The following is a 25,721-nucleotide window of genomic DNA, read 5'->3' on the forward strand; positions in this document are numbered from 1 at the left end:
CACTAGTTACATACAAAAGCATATAGAATGCACATGCTATGCAATATTGCAAACATCTCTTTGAAGTTGTAAAAAGGACCCTATTGAACGAGAAGTAGCCTAAATAAAGAAAGGAAAAAAAATACATATAAAGGCCCAGTTTTGCTCTGTTCCACTGACTGAAGTCAATGCAGTTTTTAAAATTAATACCTGCATGAGACCGTAATACAACCTCACGTGAGCTGCATGAGTGGATTTGGATGGGTTAGTCGCTATCCTATGTCCAAACATGGAATTTCCTTCACTTTCATATTAATTTAAAAGAAAAATTTGCATGTGTTGTATTTGCCAGTACTGTGTTTCACCTGGACAGTGAAGTGTCATGATAAAGGTGACGTGTCAGGCTTTTTGAGTAACCTGCAGAAGAAAAGAAAAATCATATGATTTATATTCAAGGATTGAAACTTTGAAAATTAGTTCTTCTGCAAAAGTTGATGCAGTCATGCTTAACATTCTTCTGTAAATATTCTGAATAAAATATTGCTTTTATATCACTCTGCTACATATTCACACATGAACAACTACTTTAGAAGAACAGTGTAGTCATGAGACATACTACAAGCAAGGAAATATATTGAGGAGATCTACACTATGCGGGAGATGCCTTCACTTAGAGTAATGTGCTACTCAGTGCAAGTAAGGGCATTATTAGTTGTATCCCCTATGCAGTTAAAGTTGCAAAAGAACTCAGTTTTAGGTTTTGGTTTTTGTTTAAATATAAATATTGCTATGTTGGCACAAAAGAATAACTGGACTAATGATCCTAGTCAATGGAACTACTTCAGGATCAGGCCCTAATCCTCAATTTGTACATTTGATTTCGAAGCTACAAAAAATGTAAATAAGAACCTTTGCCACTATTCTGTTTTAATGTAGTCATAAACTTTCCCAGACATTCACATTTTGGGATGAAATTCTCAGTGCCAAGATGAGCTGTTCTGGAAAGTCAAAACAAAATCTTTTCAGTCATTTATGAGGAGATAAAAGTATAAAGATACAGAAATTGTTCCCAAGTACTTAAAACTTAGACATAATCAACTAGTTAGTTTCTTGGGTTACCACAGAAGTGCATCTTTGGAAGGAAATTTAATGCAGAAAGGGTAGTGGCCTTGCAGAACTTAAATAATAGAAATAATTCTATTGTTTTGTCTAAAATCAAAAACAGCTTGAAAGTGTGATTTACTAAGATGAGCACTGGGCAGCTCAGGAAATACTCTCTTATTTATAGAGATATACCACTCTGTTTAAAATAAAACCAAAACCATAAATCAGACATGTAATTATGCAAGCTAACAATAAAGTTAATCAAGCCCCATGCTGCAGGGAGTAAGATTTCTGAAAACCTGTTTCATGTTTTCTTAAACTCTTTATGAAAAATCAGGTATTGACCCATCAAGTCACGTACTGGCCAATGTGAATCAGGAATTTTATTTATTGCTGTTTTAATTATATATTGGGTTTTTTTGTTTTTGTTTTGTTTTTTTTTTGCAGCAGAGCCTTGGAGTCCCAGTCATGAAGTATTTTTTTTTATTATAATTGGAGATATACCTATCTCCTAGAAGTGGAAGGGACCTTGAAAGGTCATCAAGTCCAGCCCCCTGACTTCACTAGCAGGACCAAGTACTGATTTTTGCCCCAGATCCTTAAGTGGCCCCCTCAAGGATTGAACTCACAACCCGGGGTTTAGCAAGCCAATGCTCAAGCCACTGAGCTATCCCTCCCACCCCCGTAGGGTAATGATGGGCCAGGCACCATGCAAATACATAAGAAGCCACCAGTAACACACACTTAAGTAAACTGACAATCTGTCTGTCCATTTACTCATGTCTGAGTATTGGTGACACTATAGAACAATTTTTTAAAGCTTTCATGACCCATTGCTAACTTTAAACACTCCGCAGTGACCTCCACACATCATCCATCCATATTCTTGCTGATCATCTCCTACGACGACCACCTTCCACAATAACATTCTCAAGGTTATTATTTCCATCCCTGTGGCTGATGTGACCAAAATGCATACAGTTGCATCTGCCGATTTCCAACATCAGGGCCTGCTCCTCGCCAATAATACTTCAAGATAGACATTCATCTTTCTTCCATCCAGGAGATTTGCAAGAGTATTTGCCAAGATCACAGTTCATAAGCTTCACTTTTGTTCTTACCAGAAGCATTAACTTCCCATAATTCACATCCATAAACCATTTTTGAAACATATACATTATTCACCAGTCACATCTTAATACATCTTGAGATGCCACTTTCCCCTCACATGCACTTTTTTAAAGAAAGGAAAGCCATAGCTGAGTGATCATCCCTAGTCATCTTCCAATTTCTTTAGAGCAGCCTCCTTGGTTGGATCTATATGATCCCAGACAATTGAATTCATCTACTGCCCCTACAGCTTGTCCATTACTCTTAGGTAATAGGCCTTTAACAAAGGCTAAATTGTTGTTTCATCATGAGTCTTAAGATACACAGTGCATAATTGCACTGCCTCAGGTGCTCACCAGGGACACTACAGTTGATCACAATATGGCCCTCCCTTGCTCTTGGAAGTAATTTGTACTAGCCCTTTCTGATACAGGTATCTTTGCCCTCCATATTGGCTCAGTTCTGGGGATGTGTAACAGGGGTCATAATTGTGTCCACAAAATTAGTGTATATGATATGGTATAGTACTATGTTTTATTAATGTACCACATTTATATACATATACATATTTTATTGGTCTGTTAAACAAAATGAAGGGGCACCAAATACCAATCTCATACTGCAGATTCTGAAGTCTATATTCCCTTTCTGACAAAAGCTCGAAATTTGGCTCTTATCTCTAAAACACTAACCAAGAGAGAAGCAATCCCTTATAAATTTATGGATAAAGGAATTACACCCTATGTAATTCAAATCTTCTCAGTCACAGTCACTCCCCCTCCCCCCCGCCCAGCGGAAGGAATTGGCAGAGGTGAAATTGGCAAAGGACCCATGGAGACCACCAAGAAGTCTGAAATCCTGTTAAACCTCTAACAATACCAAAACTAACAGACCCTGACAGAATAAGCTCATAAACAGAAAAAACTAGGGACTTAGCTGTGGGGTACTGTAGCTGCCTTCATATGCAGAATTCCCTGTACTCTGACAGATGACTGACAGAAAAAAGCTCCTGTTTTCAAGATGCTCCAGATGGTAAAATGGAAGAGATCAATATCTTGGGACTCCAAATTACTTTTGCAATTTATGGATTGTTATACAATTTATTTTCTAATAGAGAATATTTCAGAAACACTAAGAAAAATAAAAGCTAGCTTTTTTTTCTCTCTTTTAAAACAGGAAAGCTTTGGGACATCTTGTTATTTCAACTCAGGTAAGGCTTCACTGATGCTTTTACACAGTCACTGAATGTACTTCCCATATAGCGATGGTTAATAATTTTGTAGGGCCATATTGTGCTCCTTTGGCACCAACCTCCTCACCCCCAGGCCCTTGTGGGGAAATCAACAGAGAAGCTGAGCCTGGGCCCAACAAGGGTGGAGAACACGTGCACAGCCCTGCTTCGGTGCAGCTGGGACTATGGAGATTATCTGTGAAACAATACACAGTCCAGTTCCAAGAATGTCCCTACACAATGCGGAACCTCTCTAAATATGAGGAATAGGATCAGACAGTTCCAGGGAATTGGGGCAAGGAATCCCAAGGCTCCAGAGCTAGTGCAGATTACCCTTGCCTCCTGGACAACCCCCAGGATCTGTACGTTTTGGGGTCAGCCCCATGGCTCATTCTGCGTGGGGTAAAAATGCCATAGAAAAACTCTAGGAGGTGATCCTCATGGAGACTGAGAGTGGAGGGGGAGATATGGAGGGAGGCAATGTTGCTTTAAAAAAAATACTCCATTTCTTAAGTCTAAAAATTGACATCTCAACTGGTGTCTTACAGTTTTGCACATGAGCAGCTAAAGTTCTGCCCTAAACCCCGTGTCTGTGCGGCCAGCACAGAACTAAGCATTGCTATAAAAATGTTTCCACGTGCCACCATCTGCACAGCAGCTATACCACCGCAGAATGACTGAGCACACAAGCTGCTGCTTGCACCTATTCCTGTTGTTGCCTTAGGCAAAGCAAAAATAATGGAGCATTCCGTCCCCAAAGGTAAGAACGACAAGGGATGGACAATGTGTTAATGCCATAAAGGATCAGCTCTGGCACAGCTGTGTCCCAGAGCTTCAATTTGTAACCACTAAGTGACCCACATGCTGCCAAGGTTTGGCTGGTTCAGGGAAGTGTATTATTTTCAATAGTTCCTTGACAAAAATAGGCTGAGTAAGGGGCTCACTGCAATTAGATAAGTTCATTCAGACAGCAAGATTGTTTTGTAAATTGAATGCTAAAATGTCTGGAGAAGGTGGATTTGTGTCGAAGCTAATGTTGGACAAAAAACTATTGCATGTATGCTTTACTGTACATTTCTCTGGGATCCTTAAGGAACAACCTCAAGACAGACCTAAACATTGACCTTGCAGCTAATATAGTTTGAAACAATTCTGGAAAAACTTTACAGTGAGATTTTGAAGAGTTCTGAGCCGTTCTGTTTGTAGCTTATCAGTCTGGATGGTAAAGTTCAATTCCAGAACCAAACTCAAATTCCCTGAGAGTTCAGTGCTAGTCAATGCAGACTTAAGGATTACGTTTTGCCCATTACAGAGAGGCGATAGTTGCAAAGTTCAGCTCTAGATCCAGCCCTTTCCCAAGGTAAGCGTGTGCTTGGATCCAGACCAAATCTAATAATACAGAATTCAAGAGTGAGTTCAAGCCTTCAGTTCAAAGGGTCTCAAACTTTTTTAATAGTGGGGACCATGGCCTTAATAAGAAGATTGTTTCATGGACACCTCACCACCAATTAATGACAGTGCAGACCCTTCCCATTCACCACTAGAAAACATCCCTGTGCCAACTACAGCAATGTCTTATGTGGAAGTGTAGCATTAAGAGAGCATGTAAGCTCTGTTCAAGTTATTTTAATACAGTTTAGCAGCTGGAAAAAGACCCAGCACCCTGTGACTAATCAGCACTCCATAGGCCATCAGCATGCACTTCACAAACCTCCAATTGCTCATAGGCCACAGTTTGAGAATTAATCACTAACATATTACAGTAATGGGTAAGCAGGAGTAAAACAGCACAGGTGCGTTCAGGAAGATCTAACAGAGTACTGAGCAGACAGAGATGACGACCTGGGGAAATTTAGACAGCAACCCTTCTGAGTCAGAACTGCAGCTTTATATGGCATGTAATAACCGATGTTCTTATTCAGCTTGTACAAGAAAGGAAATAGGCCATAGGAAACTGGAGACAAATACTCCTAGCACTGGGTTTGCCAGTTGGTGCAGAGCTGGTGGAATGGTTCTACTCTGCTGCCTTGCAGACATCAGCATAGGACTCTATACCTGGAGTGGGTAGGAGGTGGGCTGGAGATGGGAAGAGAGCATGGCAGACACACAAGGCACTTCAGCTACTCCTGACAGCTTATGGTCTCTAAGGGGCTGTTACCAGTCCCTAATGCTGCTCTAACTTACACTGAGGACTAGACAGTCCTGAGAAGCGAGAAAGGTTTCAAAGCCCCTCTCCGCCACAGAACACAGGAATACAGAAACATACCCATTCTCTTCCTTGAATTTTTTACAATCTAACTATGAGGAAGGCTACAGAGAGCTGAGGCTCAGCATTTCCAGCATACACATCTGGTAATTCCCGACCTCGTTCCCCTGTCTGTTGTGCCTGGCACTGAGTCCATTGTCATTTCCTGAAGAAGTCAAACTGTCACATATAGGCTTACCCAGCTAGTGCAGAATCAAATTCCCATTGGAGAGGGAGGTTATTCCTTGTTAGAGAGGTCCAACCTTTGCCAAGGTCAACATTATTATTTTATGATTATGTCTAGATTTATTTACATATCACAACCCTTTAATGATCACACTGCATTGCCTTTGCAACCCTCTCTGCTAATATCTGGATGATTCTTGTTTAATTTCAGTTTGCAGAGGGGCAAATTCTGGGAAGCTGCCAATATTAACGTCTTGCATGTTAAGCAAACTTTGTTTCTTGCACGAGACAGACAGATCCATAATCAAGAAACAAACAAAACAAAAGTCAAGACATTTAGTCATGTAAATCAGGGTGGAGAAAAAAATGAAAGACAGCCCCGTACTGGCATTCTGCAACTTCTGCAGATCCCTATGGCCCATTAGCTAATTTCTATTAAAACACACAGCTCTAGAATAATAAATGCCAGTGGCACATTTCTAAAGGTTCTTCACAACTGAGGTAAACATGTCCCTGTTCCCAGGACACCAAGAGACAGAAAATTAACCAGGGGTTAACTGGGTCATTAGCTAGAGCACAATATAGGTCACTGCAGATTTAATTTAGTCTGTATTCACCCAAAGAAGTAAATACAGCAACCAGTTCTCACAGCAGGGAAACAAGTAACTTATCAGCATGTTAACGTATCTTGGATACCAGGCATCAAGCCTGTCATTATGATTCATATCCCCTTTAACTCATTTAACATTGTTCTGATGCAAAGTTGTATAGTATAAAAACCTGTGCATGCACGCGTTCACACATTCAAAAGTAATTTGTATGCAAACATGAAGATACATATATGCATTCAATACAATATGCAATATAATAAAGCATGCTGTGCACTGTGGAGTAATATATTTATGCACAGGCAATTCCTTCCTTTCACCCTCAAAACAAGCAAGAAAATAAAAGTTTTTAAAATGACATGAATATATTCATTATATTAGACAGGTCAAATAAAATAAGTTAGGATCTGCATATGTTAAGATTCTTATAGCAAACTGCACATCCTGCATTTGTATACGGTTTGTGGTATATATTTTACTTTTATGACCAAAACCAGATGATGCTACATATTTAACCAGAAAACCATTAACAGAAATTATCTATGAGCTATATAGCTGAATTGACTCCTATTGGTTTAAACATAAGTTTTACAGGTTCCTAAATGACAAATTGTGTAAGTATTGCTCCAAGAGAATTTTATATATTGTAACTTTTCTTCATAAAACCAAATGTGACCAAAACTGAACAGTTGTAGAGGGAAGAGTCCAATACCAAACCTTACAAATACTCAAGGAATCAACAGAATTAATTGAACTGAACTGTTATAATTGGTATCTTACCAATGGTTTCAGTTTATATTTCATTTCAATACAAAAAATGAACTAAAGATGGAGACTCAGACAGCAAAACAAAAAGATTACATTAGCTGTAACACCATACACCCAAATAAAAAGCAAGCTTTCTGGAACATCTAATTAAAAGGGACTGTCAACTCAAAGTCTGACTCATTTTGTAATTGACTAAACAGTTTCGGGTACTACACATCTTAGTCCCCATGCCAATCTGTCGTATTTTCCTATTTCTTAGAAGTGCTTGTCTCTTCGCTCTGATTAAAAGACCCACACCAAACAGAGAAAATAAACTCATAAGGGACTAAAGAGTAAAAAGGAACTATATCAAGAGCGCTATTAAACACACAAAGTAAACAAACTGAACAAAATAGACAGAGCAGAAGGAAAAAATGTAACTTACATTAATGTAACAGGCAAAACTTCCTCAGAGGTAGAGCAAGATTTAAGTTTACTGTCCCTTTAACTAGTTTGTTTTAAAAAACCACAAGCAGGTATTGAGCTAGAAACAATGACATTCTTACTCAACATTCTAATCCCCAAAACTAGATAGAAGAGACCCCATTATTAATAAGCCAGTATGTTGGCTAAAGAACTAAGCATCTGGCAAATTGCCCTAGTTCAGCAGCATGTGTACTGTATTTATATGGAAGCCAGCGGCTAGCTAGACTCTAGCTCAGTGGTTCTCAAACTATTGATACACCGTGGGCCGCATATGTGGGCCACAACATATTACATGGGCCGCAAGTTGAAAACCACAGAGCCCTCTCTCCCGCCCCCGCTAAAACCTCCTGTAGACCCCTATGCCTAGCACCTCCCACCCAGAGACCTCTCCACTGAGCAGGCCCAGGAGCAGAGCCCCATGTAAAACCTGGGGGGTGCTGCAGCACCTCTGTACAGCCCTAGTTCCTGCACCTACGCTGCCCAGAACCCGCCCCCCCACCCCCGCGCTCACCGGCCTGCTGCTGGCAGGAACACTCCAGCAGGGCTGCCTACCCTCTGCCAGATCAGAGTGGAAAATTTTGAATTTTACAGCTGTGTGCTAATTGGGCCATGGGCCATCAGTCTTTCTGATTCAACACAGATCTCAGGACTCTTGGCAAGATCATTTCTAAAACATAAGGTGGAGTATCCTCAGATGATCTCTCTCATCTCTCTTCCTCCATAGACCCCACAAGCTTGTCCTTACTCTGGATGACAACATTGCCACCTAGAGGCATTGGAGCTAATTCACCTTGAGCCCCAGGAAAATACAAGTGCTCAGACTTTGAACATTTCCTCTTCTGTACCCCTGCTTCTTGAGAGGATTCCTTTCGGAGGAGGTAAAAATCAGATTAGAAATCCTGGTCTCACTTTTGGCCATGCCCTTTCCCGTGCTGTTGGATGAGGGAAAGCTATCCCCATCATACACACACAGTTAACACAATCTGTGCAAGGTGAGTAACAGTTATAAAAACTAAGTACACTTTGCACTACCTCTTTCACAGGGCATTGTCCAGGACAGCTCCTCCGTGTTGCAGCTTGCCCAGAATGCTGCTGGACGTTTCCCATTGCTCTGAGCCTCTACAATAATAATTCACCTACCCTGTGGTCTTCACGTTGCCTGCATATAGAATGGCAGATTAAAAACTTATCATGCCAATTCAGAGCCCAATCTCTTACTGGTGTAGGCCATGTCCAGATCTTCTGACCATCACCTTCTGCACATCTCACCATTGTGCCTCCAGTAGCCTGGAGGTGAAAGACCTCAATCCTCCACTAATATGGGCCCTATGGCAGAAGACCAGCTCCATACATCAAGATCCACTGTGATCTTCCATCACTTGCATTCAGCAATAAGTAATGATTCTAAAAATGCATTCTTAGTTCTCAAACTGCCATGTAGATTTCTTCTGTTGGCCCAAATCTTGCAGACTGCTGGGTTCCTCTTGCAAGTTGCTGAGTGAGGCATCTCAGCTAACACCCACTACAATCAGCAGGAGCAGCTTACAGGAAGAGTTTGGCACTTTTCAGAACTGGACCATGTGTCACTGCTCTCCGCTACAAACACTTTTTCTGTATTCTTCCAATGAGCCATGAATAGAGTTTCTTGGACTATGTAATAATATGAGTGGTTGGTTTTTTTTTAAACTTGCCCTCTAAACACCAATATAAAATAAAGAACTGCAGAATTGCAGTTAAAGCTAAATTGAATTAGAAAGTCCAACCTCCAGCCCACACAACCCACATGTATAAATTACCAGCTTTTCAGGCCAACCAACCAGTACAGTTGTAATAGAAGTAACTATACACAGCAATTCTGAAAAGCAGCATGCAACTAGTGGGGACAGAAACTAGGGGTAGAAAATGGTCGCAGTTAAATATCAGGGAGAAGGGTCCATTTCATCTGAAATGCCTGCAGGAATTTTGTAGGGTTTAAGGTTTCCTTTTTCAGTACCTTCGCTCTTTACAGAATTATGTTACATATGGAAATATCTATTAGCGTTACTGACGGTCTTCTTAGTACATCACAGTAAGACACTGTATTGTTCTGTCCCTCCCTGACTGGATGTATTCTTTGTCCTTCTGTAAAGCTGACTGTGCTGTATTGACCAGCCAAAGGAAATAAATTCTTGCTCTGCGAGCACAAGCTTTAGCAAATGGTATACATTTCTTAAAAGCAGACTAGTATTGATATCATGTTGGTGTCTGTTTTTCCCTCCCATCTAAATATTATTTGTTTAGCTGAGACCCAGCAAATAACGCTTTAAATATATGAACAGAATGATTTGATTGCCATTTAAACCACTGATAGAAAAAATAAGTAATTAATGATTTAGGCATTTTTCCTACCTTAGTATTGTTAAAATATGTTCAGATGCATGCTCTCAGTGACAACACTTGAATTCCTCAGATTAGAGATTAATAATGTCTCGCACACATTGATGAATGCATGATTCATAAGAGGCACAAATGGCAGGTTCTATTTAAAGCTTTCCTGTGGTCATGAATAGAACAGTAAGCTGTACACACTGGAAGACAAAAACTGAAGGTGCAATTTGTTAAGAAAAAAATTACAGGTACATCAGGTTTCTCAGTGGGTTTTTTTTTTTTTGTATAGCAAAATTTCTGCACACCCTATTTATCAAGGGACACACAGCGTCACTGGAGAGCAGGGGAACAAGGTGTGCACCAGCATTAACTATCAGCAATAGCAGTCACAATGTTACAATTAAAGATTTCAGTGTAGCCAAATCTTAGACTAGTTGATACTTTTCTTAAAATTCCAACTCCTGGGGTCAAGTTATGTGAGAATCTGAACATATATAACAAGACTTTTTCTCCCCAACACAGGGACTAGAAAATTATTTAAAATTAAATAGGTATATATATATATACACACGCACACAATTTTAAACAACATGGTTGTGGAGGAAAAAAAGCTTGAAAATGTGAAACCTAAAGGCTCAAAGATCAGAGGTAAATAAAAAGCACCCCATTCATTTTCAGAAGTCTCAGTTTTTAAGCCAAAAAAATGAATGGAGGAGGTGACTCCTGGTTGTTTTAAATGTGTGGGTATGGCAATACTGTGTTTTTGCTTCAGCCTGGTACACTGAATTAAAGATTTGAAAATTGGACTAAATAGGATACACGAAATTGACACTGCCATTTTAAGATTCCATTAAACAAATTTTTAAAATTCACCTACAGTTACTTTCCCCACCAAGATTAGTCTTTAAATATAACCTAATTTGAATGCTAAATTTTCCTGGACAGAAATAAGACTCATCCCATCTGTGGTTAGAAGCTGGGAGCCAGAGTTGTCCTGAATCACTTCTTGCAATACTACAGAGCAGTAACGAGCTCAGAGCCTTGTTTCAAGCTCATCTATGTTTTCTTGTGATGACACTCACATCAAAACTCCAATGCAGAAACTAAAACATTTCTAGTCCTTAGTTACATTCTACACTAGCCTTTAGAGGGAGAGATGTTCATTCTTCCCTTCTTACCATATGAAGATTCAGACACCTTGGTAGAAAGGATGAAGTGGTGCCTAGAGCAGAATATGTATAAACAAAGCATGTAAAACCATCTGCACTGCCACCAGTTGAATCTTCCCCAAACACATTAGAATATACTACAATAGTTTCCCCATCTTGTGTTTTAAATTCATCTGCTGTTTTCTGAAAGCAGTTTCACTGTCTAACATGTGCAGTCTGAAGTAACACTTGGATTAACTTGAAATCTGCTCTCATATTTGGTCACCTAAATCATATTGAATTGCCATTACCGCACATTGCTTTGGAAAGATTATCTGTTGATTACTACCATTGATTTAGTCAACATCTACCGTTAAGTTGGTCTACACACCACAGTTTGTTTCAAGGAAAATCCATTAATAATCTTGAGCATCAGTCACTATGAATACTCCACAAATCATAGAAATAATAGGTCTGGAAGTTATGTAATCCATCCCCTACTCTCTCTGTGCAGCAAAAGTATCTCTACCATTACTAACAAATGCTTCCTATGACCCCAAATTAAGCAATTACTCTACTGCCAATTTGAAAATTGATTCTGAATCCCTTGTCATTCTTCAAAATTAAAAGAAATTCTAAGTAAACAAATATTTCTTGTTTCTTTGCAAACTGATTAACTTTTGACTTAACATTGCTGCCTAAAGAAAACAATTTCTCCTCTTCCTCTTTGTGACAGTGTTTTTCTGCACCACAGTCATCTTTCCCTAATGGCATCAGGTTTCTTCCCCTGCTGTACCTATTACTAATTTCTCATATTTCAAATGAAGTCCAGTTAAAGCCAGCAAATTGGCCACATAAAAATAGCACCTACCTACATCAACACATCAGCTCCCACAGTGTACTCTGAGTCATAGATGCTGACATTACAGGTAAAAACAAGTTTTTGATTTTTGTTTTTAACCACTTGCTACCACTGCAGAACTAGTGATATCCAGAATAAATTGGGATTCTCTTTTGGCCCATGGCCAAATCCTATCCTCAGTGGAATTACTGAACTGACAACATTTGAAATGGTATCATTGAAATCAAGACTAGATGTCCTTCTGGAAGATATCCTTTATTTAGACAAGTTATGCTTTACTCAAACAAGTTATTAGGTTTAATATAGGAGTAAGTGGATGAAATGTTATGGCTTGTAATACTAAAAGTCAGACCAGATGATCTAATGGCCCCTTTTGGTCTTAACCTCTATGCAATCCATGAAAGTCAATGAACATAGAAAACCCCTGGGAGAGGGGGTGTCACATACACACACACAGAATGGTACAGAGGCAGTAAAGGAAGATAGGGGATCAAATACATCCTTTTTTGATGGACAACAGCTTGTTGTGAAGGGGAGTAGACTCACTACTAGATAAGTATTTTCCTCATCTTCAATGGTTCCAATTATAATTTTACCTTTGAATTTCCTAGCCAGTCCACCTTGGAGTGAACTAATATCAGAAATAAGCAAAATATGACAAGTTATTTCCCATGGAGTACGTACAGCAGACATATGTTTTCCTTTGTAACAATAGGCCATTGTAGGCCAAATGTTGATATCAGTATCATGGGGTGTTTTGACATCATCTTGAATGTGATCAAATTTTGGCCCAAGGTGAACCTAACATGCATACTGAAAGAGCCCAGAAACACAGAACATTTTGAAGCCACTGCTGGTCATGGTCATTATATGGCAAATAAAAACAACTGGTAGTATAGTTTACAGTCAGTAGAACGTACAATACAGCCAACTCCACCATCTTTAGTGAAACATTTTAGCATGAATGGGTAGCTTTTCCTGTCTTGGCTGAATAGCCACAGAATAAGTAATGTTATAGCTAATTCACTGGCTTTTTGTCATTCCTTGGCATGCCATTCTGTGGCAAAGTTGAAAAACTTAACAATGAAAGACAAAAATTGCTACAAAAGATCAAAGCTGAGTGAAGAGGTTTAAACACAATTCAAAGCGCAAATGTTAATGTTTCAGATGAACTTGCAGTGAACCACGTTGCGTGTGAAATTTCTTTTGTCCCAAAAAGCTGCATAGTCTACATTTCTACACTAAAGATATCATCCCATTCACTGATTTAACTAAAACATGGTTACTAAAATATCTAATGATTAAGTTCGATGTAAGAGATAATGGGTCAAATTTATATAAATGGACACAACTTAGTGGAATCCCATTTAAAACACACCTGAAGTTAGTCCAGTTCACCGTAGGGTAATATCAACTCTCAAACAATTGCTGGCATCTTTTCCAAAAATCTAGATTTTAAACTTTGACAACTTTTGTATACGGAAAACTTGGGAGGATTATCCCAAAATATAAAGGCAACACTGATAGAAACTCTTGTACTTTACTACAAACAATTCCTTTTCTTAAGATTACTGTAAGTAAAATTATAACAACTCTTGCCAAGATTCATCAGAAGAAAGTGAATCTGGGACCAAAAGCTCATGCAACTAAGGGAGTAACTCCTTCAGCTGTTAGCAGTAGGAGGCTCTTACCCTCTAAGCAGGGAAAATATTGCACTTAGCTGTTGTTTTACAGTAACAAAGGAATATACTCTAATTTATGGACAGGAGGTTTCAAATCCAATTTAAACAAAAACATGACTTCTCGTTCATTTTACTTTTAACTTATGTAAAAAGATAATTCATATGATTGACCCCTTCATTAGAAGCAGACTTCTATAGCCAGTCAGAACAGTGAAATGCTGGATTACACAACAAAATTATTCTCGGAAGCTGACAGACGCTCAGACATTGCATCATAATTGGCTAGGATTTAATAAGCTTATTTTACACAATACAAACGAGCTCTGGGGAGATAGAGCTCTCCCCCCTGGCTACAAAGAAAAAAGGGGAAACCGAAAATCTAAAACCTGGTAGACTGCCTCTCTCAAACATGTGCTTATAAAAAAGCAGGTTCCTTCTAGTTTCCAAATACGTTGGTTTCAGCATGTAGGATCTGCCAGTTATAGAGGAAGACATTAGCATCTGAATTTGGATATTTCACTGGCTACAAGCTTGTCTAAAGACCACCATTCTCCAGGTTTTCAGTCAGGACTCTTCTCCTAGGAATTGTTCATCAGGAATTTGAAAAGAGATGGCACACTGGTCACAGAAAACAATAGGGGGCTAATTCTCCACTGCTAATTATATGTGTACAAAATGGGTGTAAAATACCCTTTATGCAACAACAGAAGTGGTGAAAAGCAAAGTTCTATACTTTAAATTCTTCCACTTTTAAGATGCTACGGTCTTCTTAAGGCCAGCTAGGGAATTTTAAATCTGTGATCCTTGTCTATGATCCCTTTACTTCTTAATCTATTACATTCAATTATTTCTGAAACATTTTTGCTGCTATCACTGATGAAATACTTTGAGTGCATTTGTTTTTAAAAGACTGCCAGAGGTATCTGTGTTTAAATTGTTTTTAATAGAAGCAAATCTGAGAATACATAGAAGCAAATCTGAGAATACATTCAGTATGAAACAAGGGCTTTGAATCAGGCACTCTTTTCATTTAATTAAGAAATTTTATATATTTTACCAAGTTACTTAAAATGTTATGTACACAGTAAGAGGATATTCAATTCCAGGAACACACATCACAGCTATTTGTACAGCTGAATATCTAGTTTAAAAAGATAAAGCAGATAACATGTCTAAATAGGCACCAATGCTTTTAAAACAGTACAAAAACTTTCAAGCAGAAAAAAAATCAAGGGTTGGATCATGCTATAAAGAAAATGAAAATCAGAACATGCATATCAGATTGTGAAATAATGGAATTTGCTCTTGGGGGCTTCAGTTTAAGAAACAGGGGCCTGATTCAAGCTTATTCAATGGAAGCCCTCTTATTGACATTACTGGGCTTTGCATCAGGTTTCTCACATACTCTCTCTCTCTAATCCCACAGAAGCCCCACTTGGCTATTTTGGGCCACTGATGAGGAAGGGGGCTGGGCAGATAGACAGTGGTCCTGAGTGTCACCTCAACCTCTTTGAACTTGTAAATAATATTGACTAAATAAGCCTCACTGCCCTCTCTTGGGAGGTAATTACTCCTATGACACTATGTCCCATATTCTTCATAGAAATATTGTTATATGATTATAGCATATCTAAGATGTATTTTATGCAAGATGGGGCTTGTGAGATATCATTGGAAAGGTTATGATTTACTGAATATGATTATCCTATTTGTATGCATGTATCATTTTTGTATCTCAAGTTAGGAATATTGACTATTCATCTGTACTACAAAAGTGTTTGCACCCGAAGAACACCCACCAGACAAAATGCAACCAGTCTGGCTGGTTAGCTGGGGACAAATCAATGAACCCATTAAGGAGAACATTAAGTCTTTGAAGATACTAATCTTTCACCTTTCTGGGATGCTATGAACCAGGGATCTCAAACATGTGGCCTGTGTTTCCTGCAGCCCGCCAAGTGGCCCGCCCCCGCCCCCCAGGCCTACCTCCAGACCAGGGGTGGGCAAACTACAGTGGTAGGATTGCCCCCACTGAGCCCCGCGCCATTCCCTAATTGGCTGGCATCACACCCCTGTGGCTGAGAGGGGAAGAAGAGGGTTCGTTCATGTGCTGCCCCACCCCCCACAGCTCCCATTGGCTGGGAACAGGGAACTGCGGCCAATGGGAGCTTTGGAGGAGGTACCTGGAGGCGCAGGAAGCAGAGCTCTGCATACCCCTTCCCCAGGGGCTGCAGGGATATGGTTCCAGCTACTCCCGGGAGTGGGAGCCTGCCCTAGCCCCAGTGTGCGCTGCTGCCACCCCAGAGCCCGAAGCTCTCCTGCACACACACCCCAACTCCCTGCCCTGAGCCCCTCTGCCTGCACCTCAACCCCCTGCCCGCACCCCACACCCCTCCTGCACCTCAAATCCCCCTGCCCAAACCCCAACCCTGATGCACCCAAACCCCCTGGCCGGAGCCCCCTGCCTGCACCCCAACCCCTTGCTGCACCTCAACTCCTTTCCCTGAGCCCCCGCCACACCCCTCATGCACCCCCTGGGGGCAGGGAAGGAGTGGGAAGAGGCAGGGCCTCATGGAAGGGGGGGGGAGTGGGGGCAGGGCCAGGGCCAGCAATGGGGAGGGTGTCAGTGATGTGGCCCTCAGGCCAATGAACTGGCCCTCACGGTCATTTGAGTTTGAGACACCTGCTATAAATGGCCTTTGACTCATGGCTGCTTTGACACTGCAGGGTCATGTGATCATGTCACCTAGTACTGGACTCCATGATAGAATACCAGTATTTTTCCACTGAGGGGAGTTGGAATCACACTGAAAGACAAAGGATTCCCGCCATATGTAAAAATTCTATTTAAGGCCGGGCAGTGAGGTAATCAGGGTTCATTCTTCACTGAATTCCCACCCAGGATGATTGCTGGAAACATCTAAGAAACAAAGACAAAGCAGGGAGAAGGACTGAGCCCAAGCTGGGAAGGTGCCTGGCCTGTGAAAAAAAATACCTGGAGTTTTAAGCTGCAAGCAAGAGCAGTGTGCCTTCAAGAAACTCTAATCTGCCTAAAACAACATTTAGGGTGAGAAATTACTACTTGTAATCAGTTTCTTTAGTATTAAGCTTAATTTGCGTGTTTGTTTCATTTGCTGGATAATCTGCTTTGATCTGTTCACTAAACCCTATAATCACTTAAAATCTATTATTTTGTAGTTAATAAACTTGTTTTTGTTTTCTCTGAAACTAGTTTGTGGAATTCATAACTGGGGGGCAAAAATCTGTGCATATCTTCCTCCACATTGAGGGAGGGGGCCAATTTTATGAGCTTATACTGTACAGTTCTCTGTGCAGCACAAGATAATACAATTGTGGGTTTACACTCCCATGCAGAGCTGATCTCGGTGTCTGGGTCTTTCTGCAGCTGGGTGTGTCCCTACCTGTGTGTGCGCACGAGAAGAGGCTTGAGGGCCTGGCTCAGCAGGACAGTGTAAGGAAGCCCAGGCTGGTGGAACAGGAGGGCTCAGTGGTACCCCAGTATAGCAGGTGACATCCCAGAGCAGGGGAAAACCCGTCACAATTCCTATTTTAAAGATGAGGAAAGGAAAATATAGAAGTTAAAGCCAATATTTTCAAATAGGCGTGCTTAAGTTCAGCACCTACATCCACATTTAGGCACCTAAATAAATGGTGCAATTTTTAGAGATGCCAGGCACCCAGCAGCAACCAGTGAACTCAGAAGATTTCATTGAAGATTACTGCCATTTTTCCCCTCTGAAAACCCAAAGAGCTTTTGTGATATTTATCCTAGTTGCAACCTTTTAGTTAACTGCTCTATTGGACCTTCCAGTTGTAGCATCCAACTTTTAGCAGTGAAAAAAAAATTATGAGGAGTAGATCCTTAGGTGCACTAGGAAAACATTTGGGGAAGGAACAGGATTGGGCGGTGCTTTTATGCCACCTTTCCATCTATCGGATCCTATTACTGTTGGGACCAAATTGACCCCCATGCAAGGAAGAGCAGCCTTAAGCTCCATCAAGGATCTTTCTATCAGTCTGCACCACCAGAGCACATTGCACACTGGCCCCATCCCATAGACACCCCAGTCTATTCCAGACCACCACCGAGGTTGGATTGTCAGTGAGGGGAAAGGGAAAGGAAGAGAGGTGTTAGGTTAGCTATGCCAGACCTATGCTAGGGCTATTTCTATATTAGGGGACTCCTTACCTGCTGCCTTAAGTTAACACAGGAGTTGCAGAAATAGGACAAAGAAGAGCAGAGGATCTGGCCCAGAGGTAATTATTTTAGAAATATTTAAACACTAGAATCCCCCCCAAAATCAGGTGCCTGTCTCTTCTCATTCCATAAAGTTCTGCTTCTGGCAATGAACACCCCCAGGACAAGTCTTAATTAAAATACCAGTGACAGGAAGAATTACAAGAGAGGAACATGTGACTATTCATCATACAAAGCTTAAAAGCATAGGGAAGTGGAGACTTCCACTTTAGAAGTTTCGGATCCAAATTTTCCAAGCTCCCAAGTTGCACCTGCATTTTCAGAAAACCAGCCTCCCAGCAAATCATGTAGTTAACTACTATTAGCATGTAGGCAGCTAACTGCCAATGGGTGAAATTTAGTTCTTATATTATGGGAACAAATAAACTTTTCCTTATTAATTTTCTCCGCAACACATGATTTTATACACCTCTATCATATCCTCCCTTAGTCTCCTCTTTTCCAAGCTGAAAAGTCCTAGCCTCTTTAATCTCTCCTCCTATGGGACCCATTCCAAACCCCTAATCATTTTAGTTGCCCTTCTCTGGACCTTGTCTAATGCCAGTCTATCTTTTTTGAGATGAGGAGACCACATCTCTATGCAGTATTCAAGATGTGGGCGTACCATGGATTTATATAAGGGCAATAAGATTTTCTCCATCTTATTCTCTATCCCTTTTTTAATGATTCTTAACATCCTGTTTGCTTTTTTGACTGCTGCTGTACACTACATGGACTTTTTCAGAGAATTATCCATGACGACTCCAAGATCTTTCTTGATTAGTTGTAGCTGAATTAGCCCTCATCATTTTGTATGTATAGTTGGGATTATTTTTTCCAATGTGCATTACTTCACATTTATCCATATTAAAATTTCATTTGCCATTTTGTTGTCCAAATCACTTAGTTGTGTGAGATCTGTTTGAAGTTCTTCACAATCTGATTTGGTCTTAACTATCTTGAGCAGTTCAGTATCACCTCACTATTTACCACTTTCTCCAGATCATTTATGAATAAATTGATTAGGGCTGGTCCTAGGACTGACCCTTTGGGAAACACCACTAGTTACTGCTCTCCATTCTGAAAATTTACCATTTATTTCCACCCATTGTTCCCTGTCTTAACTAGTTCTCAATCCATGAAAGGATCTTCCCTCTTATCCCATGACAATTTAATTTACGTAAAAGCCTTTGTGAGGGACCTTGTCAAAGGCTTTCTGAAAATTTAAGTACACGATGTCCACTGGATCCCCCTTGTCCACATGTCTGCTGGCCCCTTCAAAGAACTCCAATAGATTAGTAAGACATGATTTCCCTTTACAGAAGCCATGCTGACTTTTGTCCAACAATTTATATTCTTCTATGTGTCTGACAATTTTATTCTTTACTATTGTTTCAACTAATTTGCCCTGTACTGATGTTAGACTTACCAGTCTATAATTGCCAGGATCACCTCTAGAACTCTTTTTAAGTATTGGTGTTACATTAGCTATCTTCCAGTCAATGGGTACAGGAGTTGATTTAAAGGACAGGTTACAAAACATAGTTAATAGTTCTGCAATTTCATATTTGAGTTTTTTCAGAACTTTTCAGTTAATGCCATCTGGTCCCGGTGACTTGTTACTGTTGAGTTTATCAATTAATTCTAAAGCCTCCTCTAATGCACTTCGATCTGTGACTATTCCTCAGATTTGTCACCTACAAAGGAAAGCTCAGGTTTGGGAATCTCCCCAATATCATCAGCTGTGAAGACTGAAGCAAAGAATTCATTTAGTTTCTCTGCAATAACTTTATCGTCTTTAAGCGCTCCTTTTGTATCTCGATCATCCAGGGGCCCCACTGGTTGCTTAGCAGGCTTCCAGGTTCTGATGTACTTAAACATGTACTTAAACATTTTATTAGCAAAAAACTCACAAGGTATCTGTTCTTTAAACTCCTTTTTGGCTTTTCTTATTACATTTTTACACTTAATTTAGCAGTGTTTATGTTCCTTTAGATTTACCTAGGATTTGACTCACCTGTTTAAAAGATGCCTTTTTCATCTCTCACTACTTCTTTTACATGATTGTTAAGCCACGATGGCTCTTTTTTAGTTCTTTTACTATGTTTTTTAATTTGGGGTATACATTTAAGTTGGGCCTCTGTTATGGTGTCTTTGAAAAGTATCCATGCAGCTTGCAGGGATTTCACTCTAGTCACTGTACCTTTTAAGTTCTATTTGTAGAATTACAACTTCTGCCTTATTACTTAAAAAAAAAATCTCAACTATCAATGTTTCTCTCTTTTGCACTTTGAGTTTTAGACATTGATATTTTTGGTTTTCTGTCACAATTTTCAAGATGCAAGATTTTTTTTAAAAATCACAAGCTGGGGATAGTAAGTCACCTGGTGCTCTGTGTCCTTTATTCTACTATTTTCCCTGTCTAAAAAGACATTAGCACTGTTCTGTAGTTTTAAAAATCAATTTAATTTTAAAGGTAATCTCCAAGTGAAGGTGAATAGCAGGATGCTAAACACAAGTGCTATGTGCAGTGAGCCATATTCAGAACATTAAAAGCAAAGCACTCTGAGCATGTTCAGTTAAACCTAACAGGGACTATCTGCACTTAAAAACTCTTCTGTATTAGTCAGCATGAACTACTTCCTTTTCAGTTCTGGACCATTGACCATTTGCAAAGTTGAGTAGTTCTTTCTAAAGACCCAAGATATAAGAATTTGTACAAAAAGGAGGGAGAAGGAACCAAATATCACTTTGCTCAGTACCTAGGAACTGTTACAGGGCATTCACTTTGCACCTTTGACAGACTAAACACAAACCTCTCCAGGGACAGGACTGTTCAATAGAGATAGGGCTTAGAATAGCAAGGTGGTGTAATTTAGCACCAACTCACAAACTAATTGTAAAGATAAACTACAGAACAATGTCTTCAGGCACAGCTGTAGGGTAGCTACAGATTCTGAGATGCAATTTTACTAAGAAAATCCGAATATCAATTTGGATTCTTGTGACTGGCTATCCAAGGCTGGGTGAAAATAGCATTATACATCAGCCCCAAAATAATCAAGCCTGTACAATATGGTCTTATAAAAGATTCCATCTAGTATTGATGCTATTTTTAATCTATAAATAAAAACATTATGTTTGCAAATATGGTGAATATCATTGTTCTCATTTTTAAGATACATCACAGAGATTTTAAGTGATATATTGACAGCCACGTCTCACGATTTAATGGCAAACCAAGGAATAGAACATAGGATGAAATCCTCACCCAGATTATGTTAATAGGAGTTTTTTTATCGACTTTGATGGGGCGCAGATTTCACCCAAAGTCTCCTAACTCCCAATCCAGTGCTCTATTCATTGGATTACACCACCTTGCTAATCTAGCAAATGCTAAAATATATACATACATCTCCATATCCATCTCCATTCCTTGCAAAACAGGAAAGCACATTATACAATTTTCCTCTTCAGCCCAGTAATGCACAAAGAAACAGGTACTGTTATACCATATTCCCACATTTAAAGGCCACTGACACAAACTACAATCTGAATTGTAAGGAAAAAAAAAGCCACCCGAACACAACTTACTTAACAAAAATTAAAGAAAACTTGAGATTTGAGATACATAGACCAAAATTCCACTGCAGATAAACCTACAGGACCACAAGTAAGGTAAACTGGGAATTGCATGTGTATATGCGAGGCAGAAATGGCTCACAGAATAGCATTATTTGTATTAATGTAAATGCATTTTAAAATTAAAAACATAGAGGCATTCAACTATTACTAAATTCAAGTGATTTCTTTTAATTAAGCCATCATGCAGATACCTGGTTTTGTAGAAAATATCCAACAGTTTTTAAGCAACTTATTTTTAGCAATCCCAATCTGTAAATTCTTAATATATCAGAATTTTTTTCCTGTACAGTTCTTTCATTCTGCCATTATTTTAAAAGCAGAAGAGTGGGTAATCTCTCTAAATTCATTCATACAACATTCCGCTGTGAACAGTGAGAATATACTGGGGGTGGGGGAGAACAGCTTACTTGGAAAGTCAATATCCACCACATCATGCCATTGTTATCCTCAAAACAGCTAGCTGGTAAGCAGCAACCTTACAATAAAAGAAAAAGAGGGGATGTTTAGGACAGACTGTCTCTATTATGGTCCTTTATGAGGTCAGCTGCCATCTTTAAGATCTGAGTACTGTGTATCAAGTTCTCTTTCCAGCTTCCCTAATAACATTCCCCAGTAGTTCTATTCCCCATACTATTGATTTCTCTATTTTGTACAGCAACCGTTGTTGTCTGTCATTAGGCATTATGTGAGCTCCCTCCCCAAACTGAACACTCAAATGTTCTGTAAAGCGATAAATATAGGCCCTTCTTCCACAAGCTATACTCAGACCACTTCATACTTATGATTTTATTTTAGTTTAAGTACAGTACAGTTTCATATTTTAGGCAAGTTAGAAATTGCCTCTTGCATTTTAACCTTAATGTTATTTAAGAAATCAGTGCACAGCAACTAGCATGGGGTACCCTAGACAAAAAGCAAACCAAACTATGAGCACACAGGGAATGGAGACATGGAAAGATATTATGGAGGAATGAAAGAGATGCAAGACTTGCCTGTCGCAAGTTTTCAAATGTGGGATGAAGTGAGAAGCAGCAGATCTGCATATTGCGACTAATGTGGGATCTTCAAAAAAGAAGAGCCTACCATATCCCAAAAGGTGATGAGTGCTTGCTTCTCTCACCAACTTTAGTGCTTGCTTCTCTCACCAGCTTGAGGAGCATTGTTTTGAGTGGTCCAAGCACAATACTGACAGCTAGGATGCTTGAGTCTTAGTTCCAGCTCTGACACTAGTTCCTTTCTGTGCCCTTAAGAGAGGCATATGCCACAGATTCCAAACTTGCTCAGTGCCTCTGAAAAAAATCAGGCAACCTTACATCCGCAACTCCCACAGAAACAATAAAAGTATTTGTGCATCCCACCAACTTCAGGAGCTGGAAGTGCTCAGCACTTCCAAAAAACCAGGCCACTTTTACATATGCGCCTTAGGCCATAATCCTGCAATCAGATGCATACAGGCAAAGAGACCCATGTGTAGCTACACTGAAAACAATGGAACTCAATGGAACATGGGTTTTACCATAGAGAGAAGGGGCCTAAACACAGATTTAGGTGCCACATTAGAAAAAATGTTACCTTAACCTCCCTGCCTTCAATCACCATCTGTAAAATAGAGCTAAAAATGTTTATTTAGCTCCCACAGTTATTGTGAAGATGGATCAGCTAATGTTTGTACAGCACTTGCATAATGAAAAAAATCCTGAGTTTTATCTAAACGTTCTTGTTGTTTATTTTATGAAATTTTGCAGTTGTCTTTTCAAACACAAGCCTCTCCCCAGGCAACTTTCCCGGGCAATCAGTTCATAGAGAGTTACAGTAAATGTGTGGGGTTTTGCATGTCGATGATGCTGTTCCAATAAAGTGTGGTTTAAAAAAAAACGCCAAATTATTGCTGCATGTTATATCCCGTTTCAAGCTGCATCAGAAGAGTGGTCTAGATATGCCAAGTACTTAATGTTTACAAAACCAACAGGGGTTCCCCCCCCCATCAAAATCTAAAGTGTATTTAAAAAGGACTACTACCTGCAAAACCATAAATATTTGTTAAATGCCACAGCAGTATTAAAAATAGGCCTATAAGGCACCTTTTCAGCATAATTGTTTAATTCCAACTGACTTTTAAGTTATTCTAGCATGCTAAATCGTTCCGCAAAGTTTAGAATAAATAAATGTCAGAATAACTTTGGGGAGATGACAGATGTAAAGCATAAACTTTTTGTATCTGTTACAATTAATCTGTTTGTCTAGAGTTTGATAAACAGAAATTAGAGCCAAAAAGGTTTTTTTGCCATTGTTAAGGAAATAGCAATGGTTTAGAGTTGAAAGAACTCACTTAACTTTAACCATAACAGCAATAAGACCATAAAAAATCCCAGAGCCTTATGCAGCTTTTAGCCATATTAAACCGATGATGATATTCTTCACTTTTCAGGACTCCATCTAGCAGTCCTCTCACAGGCAAAACTCCCAGTGACTTGACATGCAGACAAGACTCCTATTGAATATTAAGATGAGGCCCTGAGGAAGAGGTCTTGAGATGCTGTATTTCTCAAGCCATAAGCATCCTGTACCAGTTGCAAGCACACACTCAAAAAAAACCAAGCTGCTGCTCGACTAGATAGGCCTAAGTACCAAGGTTAATAGACATGGACAGATAAGCAGAGTTCAACACAGATGACAAAGAAAAACAATTATAATTTCCACCATGATGCCCAATCAGACATTAGAATCTCATTACTTAAGAAACTGATCACCTTATTTTAATGTTGTGAGAGACAACAAGATGCTTTAATAAAATAAATAAAAAAATCTGCCCATGCAGTACAATCTATTATCAGAAAATGTTATACTGTGTTTTCGGCAGTATATTAAAATGAGTCACCTTCATGTTTCCTTTATCCACAAAAAGGACAGATGAAGGTCAAAAGCACCCTTTGGAAGCTAACGGGAATTTCCAATTGAGAATCCAGTCCTTCAGCACCTCATTTAAACACACCCAAGCAAACAAAAAACCTGCTAATATATTAACTGAATTCAACTAATATTTTTAGATGGTCACACATTTTTGATAATAGAATAAGTATAATGGGTAAACCAACCTCTGTAACAGTACCTAACTCAGAATTAGACAGAATTCCTGATCTCTGTATAAATTTAGCAGTTTTTTCTAAAGCTTGACTTCTATTTTTTTTAAATATAGCAATATTAAGGAAAATTTAGAGGGGAATAACCTACATGAAATTCTGTAAAACAGTCATCTTTATACATGTTGAAGGGAGGGAGTAACACCTAAATTTCATTCCTCCTAAAAAGCTATAGAACAACAAAAATAACCACCAAAGTTCCATCTTTGATTGAAATCATTAGAAGTAAGTGTCATTCTCAGAAGAATGGATACAACAGAGAGGGAGGAACTCAGGATGGGTTCAAATGTTACATTCACTAAAAACCACATGAAATTTCCAAACTGCAAAACCCCTTTCATGCTTGTAACTGGGAATAAATTATATATTGTTATGTAACAAGCATAGGTAAAGTTAATTTATTAAAAATGAGTCCAAGGGAACAGTCATATAAAGAGTTGTGCACAGAAATCTGGTGAAAGAATAACTTTACTGTAAACATGATGACTCTTTTGTAATTGAATTCTGGCAACTTATAGTCGCAAACATTTAAATAGATATATTATTCTTCACTTCCCCTCATTAAATACTGCTGTGTAGTGTTGCAGTCATAGAATACATATTTGGTTCCACCCCAGATATAGATGCATTTCTAAAACGTGTTGAAGCAATCACAACATAAAGGGCTAAATTTTTCCTTTAATCATACCTGTGCAACTTTATTGCCTGTCACTGGATTGCACAAGTGTAATCGAGGGTGTAATTTAGTCCATAATTTACAAAAATGTACAGGACCTGGCAAACACGCCACAAATACATATGACTATTGTTTCTTAAACTGCTTTGATACTGACAGAAAGATATAAAGTTACATACAAACACAGTAAAGTTTAATTAAAAGTGTCATGCAATCAGGACAACTTTTCAATGTGAGATTGCTAACA

General features: G+C 39.2%; 1 protein-coding gene across 1 annotated transcript in view; it reads right to left on the reverse strand.

Moving 5' to 3' along the window:
- SULF2 (sulfatase 2) overlaps positions 1-24,625 on the reverse strand; it is a 247,662-nt gene extending 223,037 nt beyond the window's left edge. The window contains exons 1-2 of the mRNA XM_050917299.1: positions 24,537-24,625; positions 22,066-22,133 (exon numbers count right to left, since the gene is read on the reverse strand). The gene's annotated coding sequence lies outside the window, so the exon portion shown is untranslated. The remainder of the gene's footprint in view (positions 1-22,065; positions 22,134-24,536) is intronic.
- Between the last annotated feature and the right edge of the window lie 1,096 nt (positions 24,626-25,721).

The sequence above is a fragment of the Gopherus flavomarginatus genome, chromosome 11 (assembly GCF_025201925.1).
Source record: "Gopherus flavomarginatus isolate rGopFla2 chromosome 11, rGopFla2.mat.asm, whole genome shotgun sequence".
Classification (NCBI taxonomy): Eukaryota; Metazoa; Chordata; order Testudines; family Testudinidae; genus Gopherus; species Gopherus flavomarginatus.